Here is an 18,632-nt window from a genome sequence, read left to right as displayed (position 1 = left end):
CCCCAACCCTCGCCTAACGAGTCCCATAAAGAGAGAAAGAAGACCAACTTGGTAAAAAGGCGAATTTGGAGAAAGGGAAAGAGAAGGAATTGATGGATTCAGGGGAGGAAGTCAAAGAGGGTAGAAGGATGTCTTGGAGATTGGCAAAAATGAATGCCAAACGGAAAATTAGAACAATTGCCTCTTAGGAGGAGGATGAGTTGGGCTCAAAGGATATGGCCCCCCCAAAGCAGCGAATGAAACAAAAGATGTTGAACTACAATGGGGGAAAGGATGATGGTAAAGATGGGGAGGTGGAGGTTTCAGATTCGCCTGAGTCGGCCTCAAGAGGGGAGGATAAGGAGGATAAGAAGGTGATCCACATCTCTAAGTCCCTCATGATGAATACAGTGGACCTCATGCAGGACCAGTTCTCGAAGACGGTGGATAAGGCCCCCTCTCCTACAATGGTGTCCTCCCCAAATTGAGTAACTCCCATTGGTAAAGTTATTTCTAACTCTCTGGTTTTGTAGGTTGATAGCATGGGTAGGGAGATGGACAAGTTGGGAAGCAAACTAGAGGAAACAATGGAAGCCCTAAATTTGGGTGTTAAAGAGTTGAGAGACAAAGTGTAGGTTCTCGAGGATAGATTCAACTTGTTGACTAAGTTTATTGTCAAGGTGACTCATGCAGCAACCACTACCCTGCATCTGTTGAAGGACAGCCAGGAAGAGGACCTAAGCCAAGAGGATGCCAAGTTGTTGTTTAGAAACCTAGTTGAAAATTGGGCAAGCATCCTCCTCAAGGGAAAAAATGAGGGAAAGCATAGTTAGTGCCTTGTTTCCTTATGGTTTTGTGTTCTTAGCTTTACTGGTAGTTGGACTTGGTTAGGTTTAAGGTTATGATGCCTTTGTTTAAAAAACTCTTTACTTTTAGCAATTTGGTTAGAAATTATCTTAGATAGATGCCTGTTAGTTTCTTTACTTATCCATATGTTGTTACTTTGATGTTAGTCATTATTTTTGGAGTGTTAATGTAGGTTGGGGGTGTTCCTTTCTATGGATGGTAATATAATGGTAGTCTGCTAGTTTGATTTGTAAAAGCCAGCCCCCCTTGTTTTGGCTGCTTAATATTTCAAAAACTACATGTAGATTACTTTTCATTTTGGAGTATTTATCAAAGGTGAAAGTGGGTCTCATCCATTTATTTGACTTTAGATATAGCTAGAAAAGTTAGACCTTGTCTCTCAGTAATAACAATATCCACCGTCACTTTTTGTAGCATAAGCCCATGAGATTTATGTAAAGTGATAGCCTAGGACATAGTGATTGGAAATTTTTGTTGACTGCTCAAAGTGATAGATATTGTGGGTATAAATTTAAGATCTTCATGGTTCCATGGTGACCTATTATAATTATTTAATTGTGCTACAACATACATCAACATGCCTGGTGGCCTACAATCTAGCCTATAAATCATATCTGTAATCTCAATATAATAGCTCCATTAATAAGACTTGCTTTCATTCAAATGTTTTTTGTAAGTATAATGTGTTTCCCAAGCTACAAAGGATTATATATTTTTCTGATTGTTTAACACGTATCTAATTATTGTCTTTTCTCACACAATTTATCGCTCTATTTATTGTGACTAGGTGATTCAATGACTAACACCTTTTTACTACGTCATCAATAATAAATAAATGTATAGATCTATCAAATACTTTGTTGTCATATGCACACTTATTAAGTGTACATCTACATGAGTCATTAGATGCCCCCAATCATGTTGTGTTGGGTTTTCATATTATGTGTTATATAGTAGTTGGCGGAATTATACTTGCATGTTATTGTCACTTTCTTGTCGAAAAATTGTTTGTAATGTAACAACTATTGTAAAATGGTTTGTCCATAACAGGAGTAGTTGTGCTAGGTCGCTAAACAAAACAAATACTCCTATAGAGTATAGATGTTAGTTATGAGGAAATGCCTCTCATAGACAACTATCAATTTTAAGGAGGAACCTAGTATCTATCTACCATTTCATATATCTTTATCATTATATCCCTTCATCACCCACCTCACTATTCATATTTCTCTCTTGCACACGCTATGTGTCTCCCTTCATTATATGTTGAGTAAAGCATGTTGAAGCAAAAATAGATTCATTCAGTTCAATAAGAGTTAAAGTACTACCACCTTGCACTTGATGAGAAATCTGTCATTAAAATTTTACCAAAAAATACGTCATCTAATAGCTCTCTCTCTCTCTCTCTCTCTCTCTCTCTCTCTCTCTCTCTCTCTCTCTCTCTCTCTCTCTCTCTCTCTCTCTCTCTCTCTCTCTCTCTCTCTCTCTCTCTCTCTCTCTATATATATATATATATATATATATATATATATATATATATATATATATATCTCTATATATATCTATATATATATATATATACACACACATGCAGGTGCGCACACATATTCATCTCTCTTCCCTCTTTTAAAATTTTTTATTTTACCAAATCTCCCCCTATCTCTATCTACCTCTTTGTCCTTATTTATTCCTATTAATTCAAAATGAAGATGAGTTGAATCCAATAAGTCGATAAAATCTTTTAATATAATTAAAAATAGATAAGATGCATCCTTCAAAATATCTAAAATTAGTAAATGACATACATATAATATAATCAAATAAATCTGAATAAAAAATTAAGTCTCAACTAACATAAAAAATTATGTTCAAATCAACAATAAATAATCCATGGTCTTGAATACAAATTTGAATTTAATTAGCTAATAAATACATTTCAAATACATGTCCAATAAAATATTTATTTAATTCATTCAAATATTTATAGTTATTTTTCTGAAGGCATTTACAAAGTATAAACACATTGAAAATGATCCATTGGCTTAACAATAAATAAAATTTAGTTTATAATATTGAATCATGGAGAATATATATGGATTTTGAAGCTAATCAACATACTAAATATTTAGAAATTATAGGTCCTCTCCATAAGATGATGTTTTACATTATAGACATTTCTAAATTATTTGCCATTGACACTCTTGGAATCAATGCTCTCATATTATTATTATTTCATAAACATGTTTCTCCAATGCCATATCTCATTTAGAAATTTAAAATTTAATTTATAAGCTTTCTTTGTCATATTATTTTTATCTCAAATCTTAATATATATCTTGTATTTTATGCATCCAAGAGTTTATCCTTGATAAATTGTTGCATTTGTTGGAGATTTATTGTTGCATATGTTGGAGATTTATTCTTTATATTCTTTTAGTGGAAATATTTGCAATGAAATTATGACATCAGTTAACATTATATTCCAAGATATTAATATAGGCTTATGAACTCATTTTCCATAACTTTAATTATTATTGTTCACTTCAAATAATTTAGGACATTAGCCTTTAACGCCTATATAATCATTAACTTAAGAAATTCTCATTGAATACCTTTTTGAGAATTTCAAGAAAATATTGAGTATTTCCTTGATATACTTTTAGGTTGCTCTTGCATTTCAATATCTATAAGAATTGTTCAACAAATGGAGAAGTGCTTCTTCTAAGACAAGTATTGCAATATGTATGGAGACCTACTAAAGTGCCATTTTGAAATAACTTCAAAATAAAGATGAGTTGAACACAATAAGTTGATAAAACCTTTCAATATAATAAAAAAATGAGAAGATTTGTCATTCAAAATATCTAAAATAATTAAATGGCATAAAATATATTATAATCAAATAAATCTAAATAAAAAATTATGTCTCAATGAACATTAAAAATTATTTTGAGATTGATAATAAATAACACATGGTCTTGAATATAAATTTGAATTTAATTTAGATATTACATAAGAACATAAAAGTTAACCACTAAAGTTTTGTATTGAACACAAAACATTAAAAATAATCTAAAACCAATAAAAAATAATAAGGCATTCATGCTTATCCTATATAACAACTTTTAAATAAATTAAGTAATAATAATACGCTTTTTTGTGATAAACCCTTTTATTCGTTCAACATAACTTTATTTCAAATTTACTAGAATTACGTGATGACACCAATCACCAAAATCTAAATATTTTTGTTGAAGTAGTCCATTTGATTTTACTCTTTCTATTTTGCCCTTCTCTGGTGCATCTTATTCCATGCAATTTCCATGGTGTAGAGAAACTCTAGTTGAGGATGATGTCTAATTTGATAACGAAAAGCTATTAGCAGAAATAGAGAACAATGTTAAGAGAGTTGATGAGTCATAGTATTCCAAGTCAATGGAAAGATGGATAAACTCATCTTCTAATAAATGTTGTGTATACCTTCAGTTTGATCCAGAAGGAGAGGGATTCTTGTGGAGAATGCAAAGAAGCCATCAGGGCAAGTACAAGTAGTCTTGTTTGTTGAATCATATTTACAAATTCTAGTCGTGTTTCATGAATTTTCTAGTGCCATTTCAAGTTTATCGACATTGTCTCTAAAATTCTATACTAGGAGCCCTATCTCTTCGTCATGAAAATGGAAAGCACATTAGTAAACCTAACCTCATAAAGGCTTGCATGTTACCAATTTTCCTAGCATCGTTTCCCATTTGCATCCTTTTCAAGCATCTGACATATAAACCACCGAGAAACTCAAAAAGTATGTGCCACCATTTATGTGTTTTATGACATAGCACAACCACCAACAAATCCAAAAATTGGTTGTTTTCTTGTTTTGCAATGTCTGACCATGCCAAATTATCAGAACAATTTGACGGGCATCCTCCTAGAAATGAGCCTATCGACTCAAAAAAAAAATGATTTCATTAATTTTAATAAAATATAATTATGAATTTTTTAACATTAATGAAAAAAATGATATCTTTAATTGCCTTAAGAAATTTAGTTATGAAAATTAAATATTATTTTAAAAAAAAAAAATTAATATCTTTAATTTTTAAGGAATTGTTTATTGATGATATTATAGATGCCTTCAATAATTCTTATTTAATTTCTATTTAAAGATTATTTGGTCATAAAATTAAATTTAGATTTCCAAGTGTTGAATGGGATTTTAAGTTAAATAGATAATAGGACCATTGTTAATATGAAAGAATTAACTCTACATCAATGTAATTAACATTTATATTTAGTTTTTCATTAAGAAAACAGGTTTTGAAGGGGTCATGAAACCTTGTACATAGACACAAAAGATTAAACATTTATATTTAGTAATTAAACACAATATCTCATAAAATTTTGAAAAAAAATCGTTGAGTTTTAAAGTTGTTCATTGTTATTTTTATTAAAATAATAAGAAACTAATTCATTTATAATATAATGAAAAAGAAACTCCAACTTCTTGTTATGTCAAGGCTAATCAAGACATATGGGTTCATTTTTTCTCACATTTATCGATGTAATAACACCAACTTCTTGTTATCTATAGCCTAATCAAGACTTATGGTTTCATTTTTTCTCACCTTTATTGAGACAATAGCCCCCCAAATTATTCAACAGGGGTTGGGGGAAACACTACTAAGATAGGGCTAAAGGGTAATGTCCCCAAGATATAGCCAAGGGGCACTACCCCTTACGAGGTCTAGAGCAATGCCCCTGGCATACTCCCAAATGCGATAAAAGGAAGGGTCAAGGAGCAATGCATCTACTGAGGTTTTGGCAGCACCCCTAAAAGTCCAATCAAATTTTATTACTTTGGATATGTGTCAAGAATTAATTTTCATTGGCTAACATATTCTAACACTATTTTTGTAACCGACATAAGTCTTGATAAAGTGGCTTAAGTTTAGGTTTTTCTTTTGAGAACTTTGTAGCATCTTGCAATGGTGTTGAGTCACAAGTGATTGTTGAGTGTAATCAATTTGACTACTAAATAGTTATATTGGACTCTTTATTTGGTGGAAGTAGCTCAAGTTTAGATGAACCATGTTAAATTGTTTGTCTTCTTATCTCATTTTTATGTCTGTTTTTACTTCTTTATTTTCTTATTGAACTATTAGATATCTACCTTCTAACCCTAACACATGTCTCACATATGAGCAAAATCTTCATAAAATCATAAATTATTTGTCAATAGAATATTAGTTATTATAATTTTAAGCTTATACAATATTTTAATTTGAGTTTAAAAGTGAGGTAGTGTAAGAGAATATTTTTTTTCATATATGAAAGAACAAGTGACTAGTACTTGCCTTTTAATTACTATAATATAATTATTGAATATTTACAACAATAATTATTATCTAATCTTACTTTTAATTATTATTGTAAGTATACTAATTATAATGATTGGCTAATTGCTAAGTTCCAATGGTATGGGGAAAGACAAAAAGATTTATATGAGTTCCTCAAAGGTTGGATAAGTCGAAAAGCATCTTCATTATGGAAAAATGTTTGGACCATTCTCCTTCCATTGTTTTGTGGAAATTTTGGAAAGATAGCAATACGCACATCTTCTAGGGGAGAAGAGATCAACAAATTAGATTATAACTAGTATCGAGATGGGGATAGTTGAAAAGTTGAATGCTCGTGTCCTTTAACATGTTAAAGTTCTTGGAAACTACAATTGGAACAATTGTTATGTTGTCATTGATGTCAAACCTTATTGGTAAGATAGTTTTCTATCTGAGTAGAGTGTAATATCAAGATGATTGATGAAGAGGATTTAAGAAGGACACAACAAAAGGACCTAGAGGAAAGGTTGAGTTATATGAAACTACAATGGACACTTGATGAATTGGACTTTGACAAGATAATGTGATTATTTAATTATAATACAAGTGAAGAAGACAATTGTACTTAAGCCTAAAAGAAGTGATCAAAGAATGACCAAATGCATAGGCTTAAGCAAGAAAAAGAGCTGAAGAATAAGGGAATTGAAGTTTATGTCGAGTGATGCTAGTGTTGACTAAGCGACAATATAAGCTGAGAAAAATATAGTGTTGATCGAGCATCGGTATTGACTGAACAGTAGTAAATGTGTTGAACAAGATAGTTAGTAGTGACTGAGTAATCCAGTAATGACCGAGTGTCAAAACCCAGTATTGGCCAAGGGACAACATTTGATAAATCATGAGAAAATATTAATTTCCAATCGATACAGTTGATTTCCTAGAATATGTAAACCGTGTTGAAGATAAGGATGAATGACCTAAAGAATTTAATTCAAGGGAACCCATGTTTGAGTGTTTCTATGCATTGATTCAAGGAGAAGTTTGGAGAAGTTTCTAGAAGAGAAAATAGGAAACAAAAATATGGACAAATTCATTATGTGTGTTGAATCTGATCGAAACCCTACGATCTACAGTGATGTTTAAGTGACAAAAGATATCAATTACCTATTTAAGGAGGTACAAGGGTTAAATTTGAAGAGATTAGCAGAGTTGGTGGATACCTTAACAAGGTTGAAGCAGTTGTTGATTTTTTTTATTAGTGAACTTGAGCAGAAGGTTGAACAGTGAAGTGTTGAGGTGAAGAAGAGTGATTGCTTGAATGGATGCCAAGAAAATTAGTGATGGAGATGATAATGGAGGCCATTCAATTAGTTGACTATTGGACTAAATTGTGACCTGTATTTGCAAAGTGGGTTGTATTTGTCAGATCAACCTATTGTTACTTTCTAACCATTGTATAAGTATTGAAATCCTTAATCAAGGTTGATCTAATAGTCATATGTAAATATTTTAATCAAGGTGACATTCTAATGGAATGTTCTTAAGCCCTCTAAAAAGGAACTCCTCGTAGGGTGATTAAATCCTTTAACAAGGTCACATTTAACAATGTGTTTTATAACCTTTAACAGGGTTGGCTTCTAATAGAGTTCACTTCAGAATAGTGAAAAATTGGTGACATGTTATAGGTGGTTTTACCAAAATTGGGTTTCCACATTAAATCCTAGTGTCATACTTGTGTGGATGTCATTTGAGATGTTTTACTATTAATGCTTTACATTCTACAAGTTTGTTACTATTAGTACAGAGGGAAGTTTTTGTTACTGATTAAAAGTTTAATTGGTACATCTGGACCCTTAGGATAACTTGTTCACCCCCCCCCCCCCCCCCCCCTCTAATTTATTCTAAATCATTTTAACAAAGGCATCCTTCTCAAGTTGGGATGATAAGCTAATGAAGTCATGGAAAGAGGTAAAAATGCCAAAAGAACATGTTAACCCTATTATATGTGCTAAGGGCCAATCATACAAACAATTAAGGTATGATTCATAAGTTTATCTATGCTTTGTTATGTTGTGTCTAATATTCTCATACAATCTTCTTCTTGGTAAGTCATAGACCCGTGTCATAGGGACAGTCTATCTACTCTTTATTGAAAGATAAATTTCACATATAATAGAAGGATTCATACAATAGAAATGAATAACAATATAAACAATAACTTACATGTAAAGGTTGGTTATCCACCTCTAATAACCATATCCCTTAGAATTTATGATTCCAAATTCCCCAAAAAAAGGATTGATAACCTATTGTAGATAAGAAATGATAATTACTTATGAGTTCCTTTCTAGAAATGATTGATTCTCATTGGAATTTGTACATTCCATTATTGGAGAATATAAAGTCTCACAATAAAAACTAAAGATGCAAAATGTGGCATTTTTTTTCTTTTAAACAAATCAAATCTTGAGTATGTAATTTCAACTACTAATAAACTTCTTGATGATGATTAGAGACACTTGTATTTCACCCCTGAAGGACCAACTAAGACTAAGATGGAACCTCCTCATCAGGAAAAGTCAACACCCACTAAGAATATGCATTCTTCATAAATATTTGATCCCTATTTTCATATTAATTATTCTAAGATCTTCTTCAAATTTTGATAAAGGTTCTTAGCACGACAAGGTTAGAAATTTGGCCTCTCTTCCTTTGTCCAAGTTGGATACATGTTATGGACCTATATTCAATATTATTTTTAAACTTCAATGCAATGGAAATGATTTAGGCTGCAGACTCTTGAGAAATCTACATAATATTTTTATAAAAAAAAGTTCAAGTTTACAACCTTATCCTTAGTTTATAACCCCTCCTTCATTATCTAAATCCACTTCTTATAACAAAGAAGAAATCTTATTCAGGATCCTTAAAGCTAACTAGATTACTCTTCCTCTTCTATTACATAAGAAATTTCATAAACATAAAAAAAAACAAATCACTATTCATGTGTGCATGTCATCAATTGTTGGGTTACCCCATTATTGAATATTAAGGCTTGAGAGATAAATTACAACTTCTTAAGTGTAGTGATATCACCTTCTCATTGTTTGATGTATGTGTTTGTTTTTCATATAGCAAGTGGCATCAAGTTTCTCCTTTGACCTATCCTTCATAATTGATCCATTATTTAAGTTATGTTCCTCCTCACTATGTCACATTTGTAGTCTGATATGGGGGCTCATTATTAAAGACTCTTGATAAAAGCAATGTTATTGTTGTTCACCAAAGGCCTTTTGTAACTATATTCAAAGAGAAGCAATTGGATGAAGGAAAATAGGAGGATCTTTGCAAGGATTGCAGTTATAGAAATCTTGAAGAGATTTTGTCTTTTAGAGTAAAACATATAATGGACAAATGTGATGAAGTGCACATAGGTTTTAGCAATGTTACTTACATGTTGGAATTTTTTTTTTTAAATAAGGCTATGCTTATAGAATCAGAGAGGAAATGGAAATAAGAAAAGTTTGAATTGAACGGGCTATATGAGGTCATGAAGAGGGACTTAGATGCTCCTCCATAGATCAAAGAAATGGTTGACATGCTTGATACTATTTCAAAAAGTTAAGGTTAGACGGAGTAGGAACATCACAAAATTGGACAAAAGTTGTTGTCAATAACTAATATAGAGCATTAATTTATTCCAACCATCAGAAATGATGCTAGAAAGGTAAAAGACCTTGAATAGTAGACAAGTGAATTCACAGGATTACCAGCGAAGGCTTAGGCTCATTTCAAGGATAAATAATGTTTTCAAATGGATGAATTTCATAAGTTATTTGATAAGTTAATCACTTTGGAAGATAGGTTCATTAAATTTCAAAAATATGTTAGAATGGCCACAGGAAAGAAGTGGTTGGATCTTTAAACATTTACCCCAAAAGTATACAACAAGAAGATCATAAGATACATGATAGATGCTTTTGCAGTTTTTGGATAGGCATATGCAACTAAATCACAACTCAATTGTACTTCCTTTTTTGAAATTAATACAAAAGACTCTACTTTTCTGTTGAAACTTGGATAATTGTATTCTTGGGCACTTGCATCAAAATTGTTCTCTAGGATCTATTACTATTGTTTGATAGATTGAACTTGGTACATAATTCTTGATAACCAAAGTTGTACACAAAAATTGTGTATGCAGTCTTTGTCTAAATTGGTATTCCTTGTTGAAGTTAAATTAAATTAGATAAGGGTTTGTGCTTTAAGTTCTCCATGAAGTAGTTGATGGTTTATGAACATTGTCTCCTAAGAGTTTGATAATAATAGATTGGGGTAATTTTGACTCTATTTTCCAGAGTTGGACACGAGATTGATCTTGAAGTGTTTATTTCATTGAAGTTGATATACTTTTGAAGTTTGGGAGGTTCATTGCCTCACTCATCTTCAATTCATCCAACATTGATACTTACACATACATTCAATTGAGTTTAAAGCATTCCAAAGCATTCAAATTTGCAATTTTTAATTTGTCTTAAGAATTTCTCGTCATCTTGAGAAGAATCATTAAGTTACTTCAAACTTGTTTGCTACAAAAAGCCTCTACCCAATTGATTGAGGAATAGGAATAGGTTTACCCATCGAGGTCTCATGGATCCTAATGTGAATGAAAGTAGGATCATATTTGATCACTCTTTTTTGTTGGCCAAGTCTAATTGGAGATCCCATAATTGAGGAGGCAAGCTCATAGGATGTCCAATCTATTGATTTGGGCACCAACACAGGGCACCTTTTTTGGCAAAAGAATTTGGAAGGCCTAGGAAGTTATTAAGCCTTGGCTTTGTAGGATGGAGGTGGAATTCTTGATGGGATTTTCATGAGCCAGCATAGCCTCTATGATGGTTGTCACATTTTAATTTGAAAGGGATTCCTCTTGCTAAGATCTAGGGTGTTAGTTCTTTGCGTTTTCACAAATGTGGTATTAGAACACTTAAGGATCTATTTTCTAGAGCCACAATGAGAATCCAGTCATGGGTTTATTTACATGTCTACTTTCATTTATCTCACCTAGATTGACAAACTTATGACCTATTGGTCTCGACCTTGCCTTCAAACTTATTGCATAAGCTTTGTATCTAGTTTGTTAAACCATGGTGGAAGGATTGTAAGTGGTGACCTCAGTATCCTTGGATTTTTCTTTCTATTTACATACTCAACATGGGTTATCATTGATTGGTGCCCTATTTGCTAATGGTCAACATTCTTAACTAGAGATGGCATTTGTAGTATTCTCAAAAAACTTGCATCCTTTACTTTTTCTTTGTTTGGTCTACCGCCATGGAACCCAAGATTACACACTTTGCTTGGTGTATTATCTTTTAGGAGTTTCCTTTGGGTTTCAAGCTCAAACACTTGTGGATCCTCAACCTTAGATGCCCTTTTTGTGGGCAAATTTTTTTTTTTCTTCATATTTTCTAGTTTTTTAGAAGAGCTTAATAGTATTGGCATTGGATTCATGATTTTATTCAGAATTTTTGGCCAAAACCTTTTTCTTAGCATTAGACCTTACTAGGTGATTTTCCCATAATCCCCTTTAAATTTTCCTACATATGAAATGTTTTAAGGATGGAAATCTTATTCACACTTTGGAAGGATAGACATGTTATTATTTTCATTTGCATCTTTCTTCATGTTAGTGTTTCTATATATAATGATGCATGCATTTGTAATAATGTATAATGTAAATTCAAGTGCAAACCAAAAAAGTGTCTCTTGAGGTGGCCTATCTACAAAGTTTATCACAACATTGGGAAAATTCCCCTTGTACACTTGTTAGAGTGTTGCTAGATTATTTTTATATTGATCATAATCTCCTCGGTGGATGTCACTGTAGTTGTAGCTCCTTTGTTCAATGTTCACAAACCTTGCACTCTTAGGCCCCTCATTGCTCCTCTAACAGGAGAGGCAAACCATGACAATGTTGCTCAATTTCACCACAACATTTTTTTCTTCCTTGGGTTGGCCTACTATTATTCTCAATCCTTCAATTCTTGGTGGTTTTAGTTGGCCTACGGGTAACTAAGATTCTACTTGGCCTACTATCATTTTTTCTAAGTGGTTTCCTTTTCTTGAATTTTATGGTTTTTCCTCCTAGGAATGAAGAATGAGAAGATAAAGAAAAATAAAAAGATGAAGATAGGTGACTCCTTTTGGAACCAACCCTCACCCTATTGATGTATGGGGCAAACAATATGATTAGGATCCTCCCCCTTTGGCTATCATTCTCTGGCTGCCTAAGGTGATTTTATCTAGGTTGTATCATTTTTTTGCATGAATAATTTAGTGCCTTGCCAATCATCCCTAAACGAAAAGTTGAATACTCAAAACTTATAAGTGAGATTTTTTCTTAAAAGAAATAATAATAAAATCATTTTAGCCCCTAAGGCTAACTCTATATGCCACATATTTCCTTACCATTGCCAACCCTAAATGTTCAACAATAAAAGGGGATATAAAAGAATTTGTTGCATCTGAAACAAATAGTATATATATAGGGGGCCAGAACCATAGTCAGTAGTTCCAGATTCTGAACACTAGGGCTCAACAGCCCTACTATCTGATGGGTAGGTATAGAGGTAGTAGGGGATCTCTGCACCACTACCATTATTAAACCTGAGGTGAATAAGAACTAGAAATCCCTACATCTATTGCTAGAATTCCCTAAGGGGCTCAATAGCTATCCATGGTAGTGACACGTTCAATCCTCAATTGAAAGGCCTATCCATGCTTTGAATCTTAACTCTAAAATCTCATCTCGAGGAGGGGGGACTATAGGGCATCCCACCCAACTAGAATCCCTACCTACTCATCCCAACCAAGGGCTGCCCTATCTCTAGGCCCCTACTGATTCAATTAATCACATTCCCTCATGAATAGTAGGGGCCCAGAGATAGGGGAGCTCTTGAGTGGGATGAGTACGTAGGGATTCTAGTTACATGGGATGCCCTATAGTCCCCCCCTCCTCAGGATGAGATACTAGAGTCTAAATGCAAAGGGTAGATAGGCCTTTTAGTCAAGGATTGTACTTGCCACTATGATGGATAGCTATCAATCCCCTTGGGGAATTCTAGAAATATATGTAAGGAATTCTAGTTCTTATTCACCACAGGTTTATTAATGGCAGTGGTGTAGAGATACCCTACTACCTCTGTACTTGCCCATTAGATAGTAGGGTTGTTGGGCCCCAAGGTTACCTTTATATATATATATATATATAGTAGTGTTACCCAACACACCTAATGTCTCAATGACAATTTTATGATGTGTTTTCTATTGGTGATTAACAACTATAAAAAAATGATGCACTCTTCCAGTGTTACCTACCATGGGCTCAAAAGTAGTCTCCCTATGACAAGGAGCTACCCTTTAAGGGAAAAAAGTAGCAATGTGACTTGGTTGTCCACATGAGAAGCAATTCTTTATTTGACTATGATTTCTTGATGCAGGGGCATCCTTGGATTGCTTGCAATCTTGCATCATTGGAGGTATTTTGGCTAAGAGTTGTGGACTTGTTCATCAAACAATGGTGCTCACTTGTTGAAGGGTCTAGTTGTGGATGAGGAGCTCGGTCATTGAAGGGGCTAGGTCACTGAAGAATCTCAACAGATATTATTGCTTAACATGTGTGTTCTCGACATGTACTGGGAGCTCAACAATGCTTGTGGCTTGATTGATGCTTGATTTGGTTTCTGACACTCGGTTTGGTCTTGCTTCATGTAGTGTCAAGTTGTTTGTGAGTCAAATTTTGGCATTTAATTCATGTTGTAGCCGACTTTGTTTGGTCTTGGTTCATGTAATGTCAAGCTGTCTGAGAGTCAAATTTTGGAATTTGATTCATGTTGTAGCCGACTTTGGGTATTTAAATTTTTTTGTAGCCGACTTGTGGCTTAACATATATTTAATGTAAGGGTTTTAATTTAACTTGTAATGAATTGGGATAACTTGAGGCTTAGTTGGGTTTAAGTAGGGGTCCTATAGTGTCTTTAGTAAATCATGATCATCTTGGAGAAGAGGATACAAACTTTGAAGGGATAGTAGCTATAGCTTGAGAACCAAAAGATTGCTTAGTGGACCTGAGGGTACAAGTGTAGATTCTTCTTGGTGTTCTTATCCAATTGTGGATCTGGACTACCCGGGATTGAGATTGTAAGTTGGATCTTGTGGGATCTTGCAGAACTATTATTGTAATTGTTGATGTATTTGGCCCTAACCTAGAAGGCCTTATAGCCAGGCATATTACATGTAAACAATTATATTGCTAAATAAAGTATTGTGATTTGGTATCAGATCTCGCATTATTGTTGTGTTTTCGTTGTGTGGTTATCTGTAGGGATCCAGTTTATGTCCAATTGGGGTACCCTTGGATCCTCACTACATTAGGTGGTATCAGAGTGAAGGTTTTCCTAAGTGTGTAGATAGATCACTGAAGATGAGGACTTGGAAGAGATATTTGATTTGGTGGAGTTGATTGATATTTTGGATTTCTGGATCTATTTCTTGGGTTTGCAGAGGATCTTGGAAGATGCCTCCAAGAAGATTGGACCCTAGGAAAATTGATCATCTTGGTGATGTTGTGAAATAAAGGATCTCAAAGAAAGTCTAAGCAAATTTCAAATCTAAAATAGAGGAGGTTAAAGCCAGTTTTAGATCTCAGATAGAATTCATGAAGAGTGAGATGATTGCTAAAATTGTGAGTGCTATAGGTGGTGTATCTAGGCATGTGGGTATTGAGGGTAGTTACAAGGAAAAATTTTAAGACTTTGAAATTTTTGGATCGTGTGGTGAGGATAGAATTGATCATATGGAGAGACCTATTGGAATTAGTGTTGGTCAATTTGCTAGGCTTGGATCTCAATTGAAGTTGAAGCACAAGATGGAAGTTTCTAATTTTTTAGGTACTTTGAATCCTAAAGACCCAATTGATTGGATTGGTGTATTGGAATATTACTTTGAGCTTGAGGATATTGAGGATCCACTCAGAGTAAGGTTGGCACAAACTAAGTTGAAAGGACATGTTTCTCTTTGGTGGAAAGAATTGCAAAGAGATAGAGAGGAGGAAGGTGAAATGAAGATCACTAGATGGAGGTTGATGGTGACTAAATTGAAGGCTAAGTTCATTCCTACTTATTATGAACTTGAGTTTTTTAATAGATTGCATAATCTAAAGTAGAAAGATATGACTATGAAAGATTATACCGAGGAGTTCTACAAGTTGACTATTTGGTATGGGAATAAATAATTGTCAAAGGAGAATGTAGCTTGATACATTAATGGTTCGAGATTCAATATCCAAGATGAGGTTGGTATGTTGAAGATTGATACAGATGAGGATGCTTATTAATATGCCATGAAGGCATAAAATAAGTTGAAGAGGAAAAGTCAAGGTACTGCTAGGAGGAAGGAGAAGAAGGATAGCTTGGTAAAAGCTAAACTGAGTGCAGAAGGTGAACCAAAACTTGTTGATTAGAAAAGGAGGACGTGGAGGTGAGTTCAGAGGTAATTGTTTAGATGTGCTGAAGAAGGGCATAGATATTTTCAATGTCTTCATGGTAGGAAAGTTGCTATTGTGCATGAGGCTACAATCCAAGATAGTCAACTTGAGAAAGGAGAGAGTTTTCTAGCATAGTGAGTATTAGTTGGTCAGAGGATACTAGATTCTTGTTAGAGGACTAATTTATTTAGGACTCATTGTAAGTCTGGTGGTAAAGTTTGTAATGTGATTATGGATGGTGGTAGTATTGATAACCTTGTTGATGAGGAGAATATTTAGAAACTTGGTTTGAAGAGAGTGAGTCATCCTTATCCTTATAGGATTGGCTAGTTGCAAGGTGAACATACTTTGGAAGTAAGGGAGCAATGTCTTGTTGATTTCCAAATCGGGTAGTATAATGATCAAGTGTTGTGTGATATTGTGGATATGAATAGTTCTCATGTGTTGTTGGGTAGACCTTAGCACTATGATTGCAAAGTTTTGCAAGATTGTGTCAAGAATGTGTTTACTATTGTGAAAGGTTGCAGGAAGCATTCCTCAATTCCTTTATATAATGAAGATCTAGGTAGGAGGAACCTGAGTATTGGTGGTCAAGTTAAGTTGAAGGATTCTAAAAGGGTTGGAGATCAACATGGAAAGAAGACTTATGAAACACTGAGGATGGATGTGAAGAAGCAGAAGAAGAACAAGGGAAAGAGTGTAGAGGTTGAGGGCTTGGAAGATATGTATGTGAAGAACCAATGTGGGATTTACGTGTTGAATTCTAGAAGATGCTATTCTAGCTATTATAACATCTTTTCAAACTTGGGGTGTCTGATGCAAGAGCATCCTGGGCTTTCTTGCAATCCTGCATGATTGGAGCTATTTTCGCTAAGAGTTGTGGACTCATTCACCAAAGAGTGGCACTCGATCGCTAAAGGGTCTAGTTGTGGTTGAGGAGCTCAGTCATTGAAGGGGCTCGGTCACTGAAGGAGCTCAACATATACTATTTTTAGCATTCACTATGTGCTCGGCATGTGTTGGTTTCTTGACAGATACTAGGTGCTTATCATGCATTGGGAGCTCAACATGCACTTAGAGGTTGTCAATGCTTGTGGTTTGACTAATGCTCGGCTTGGTTTCTGACATTCAGTCTAGTCTTGGTTCATGTACGTGTTGAGTTGTCTAGGAGCTAACTTTTGACATTTAATTTGTGTTGTAGTCGACTTTGGGTATTTAATTTGTGTTGTAGTTGACTTGTGGCTTGACATATATTTAACGTAAGGGTTTTAATTTAATTTTTAATGAACTGGGCTGACTTGTGGCTTAGTTGGGTATAAGTAAGGGGTCTTGTAGAGTATTTAGTCAATTTTGATCCTCTTGGAGAAGAGAATGTGAACTTTGAAGGGCTAGTAGTTGCAACTTGAGAACTAGAGGATTGCTTGGTGGACTTGAGGGTACAAGTGTAGATTCCTCTTGGTGTTCTTATCCAGTTGTGGATCTGGACTAGCTGGGATTGGGATTATAAGTTAGATCTTGTGGGATCTCGTGGAATTATTATTGTAATTGCTATTGAATTTGGGCCTAACTCGGAAGGCCTTACAACTAGGCATATTGCATGTAAACAATTATATTTCCAAATAAAATATTGTGATTTGGTATCAGATCTTGTATTTTTGTTGTGTTTTCATCATGTGGTTATTTGCAGGGATCCATTTAAACTCCAATAGGGGGAACCCTTGGATTCTCGCTATGTCATTTCTCCTCACCAAAGGTGCATTGGATTATTCATAAATTCCTCTACTAAAACTTCATTGAGATACCTGTACAAGATGACTATTTCGATGTTGCTTTTTACACTTCCAGTTGTGATCTTTCTTGTAGTTATTATTATCCTAATTGCATTGAAAGTTGCTTCCATTATGAAATTGGAGTTGTTTTTTGAATTTTTGTCCATAATTGAAAGAGTAAAAGCAACTCTTAACACACCATTTCCCCTATGAATGTGTAATTTTAATCGTTCTAATAGAGAATGGAACATTTCCTTTTTAAGCTCCTACATGATGGACAAGCTACATAGCTATGTTTTCTTCAAATGGATAGTTTTTTCTATAACATATTTAATTGTCTTGGATTCAAATCATTGAACCTCACCCTGAATGTTAGCATTACGTCCTCTAATAAAATATTACACCTACAATGAGTCATGATCCTTGTATCCAACATAGGGCTTAAGCTCTAAAAAATATTTTTTGTATTCTTCCACTATCATTTTGTTGTGATGTAAATCATAGAACTCATTCACTCTCTTTAGTCTCCTTTGATAAAAAAAGGAATCATGCATAAAAGTTTTCTAAATATAATCCCCAGGACAATGTGGCTATATCAAATTATAATTTCTTTCACTTTTCCTTCCACCAAAGAGAGGTAAAGTCCTCTGGGTGTAAAGTATAAATCCTAGCATTGATGTTGATACTATATAGATGCATTGAAAAACATCTGGCTAGACCAGTAAGTTGTGTTTTTATGGCTAACCCACTACTAGTGCTCTTGAACTTGGGAAGATGAGTTCTAAGAAGGTCCCTCATATGTCTTGCTAACATAGCATCCTCATTTGTTTCATAGTTCCTTCTTGGAGGGCTTTGAGATCTCTATCTTTCCTTATCATGAGAGTGACAAGACTTCTCATATTGATCCATGTCCCTTCTATTATCCAAGTGAGATAAATTTCCTGTAGAATGTGCCTTATCTAAGCATCCATTGATTCCTCTTATCAACTACTTACTCACTTTGATTCATTTTCCTCATTATGATAATTATGTTGAGACTCTTGTGAATTTTCATATTGTAAATTTGATAGGGATCTGTGATAGCTAACCTTGTCTTGATTATGGGTTGATCCTCTACCTTGGCCCCTTCTCTGA

Source organism: Cupressus sempervirens, chromosome 3 (genome assembly GCF_028749045.1).
Source record: "Cupressus sempervirens isolate cs-2001-9-10 chromosome 3, ASM2874904v1, whole genome shotgun sequence".
In the NCBI taxonomy this organism is placed as follows: Eukaryota; Viridiplantae; Streptophyta; class Pinopsida; order Cupressales; family Cupressaceae; genus Cupressus; species Cupressus sempervirens.
The sequence above is the reverse complement of the archived record's forward strand: the minus strand, read 5'-3'. Positions refer to the sequence as shown.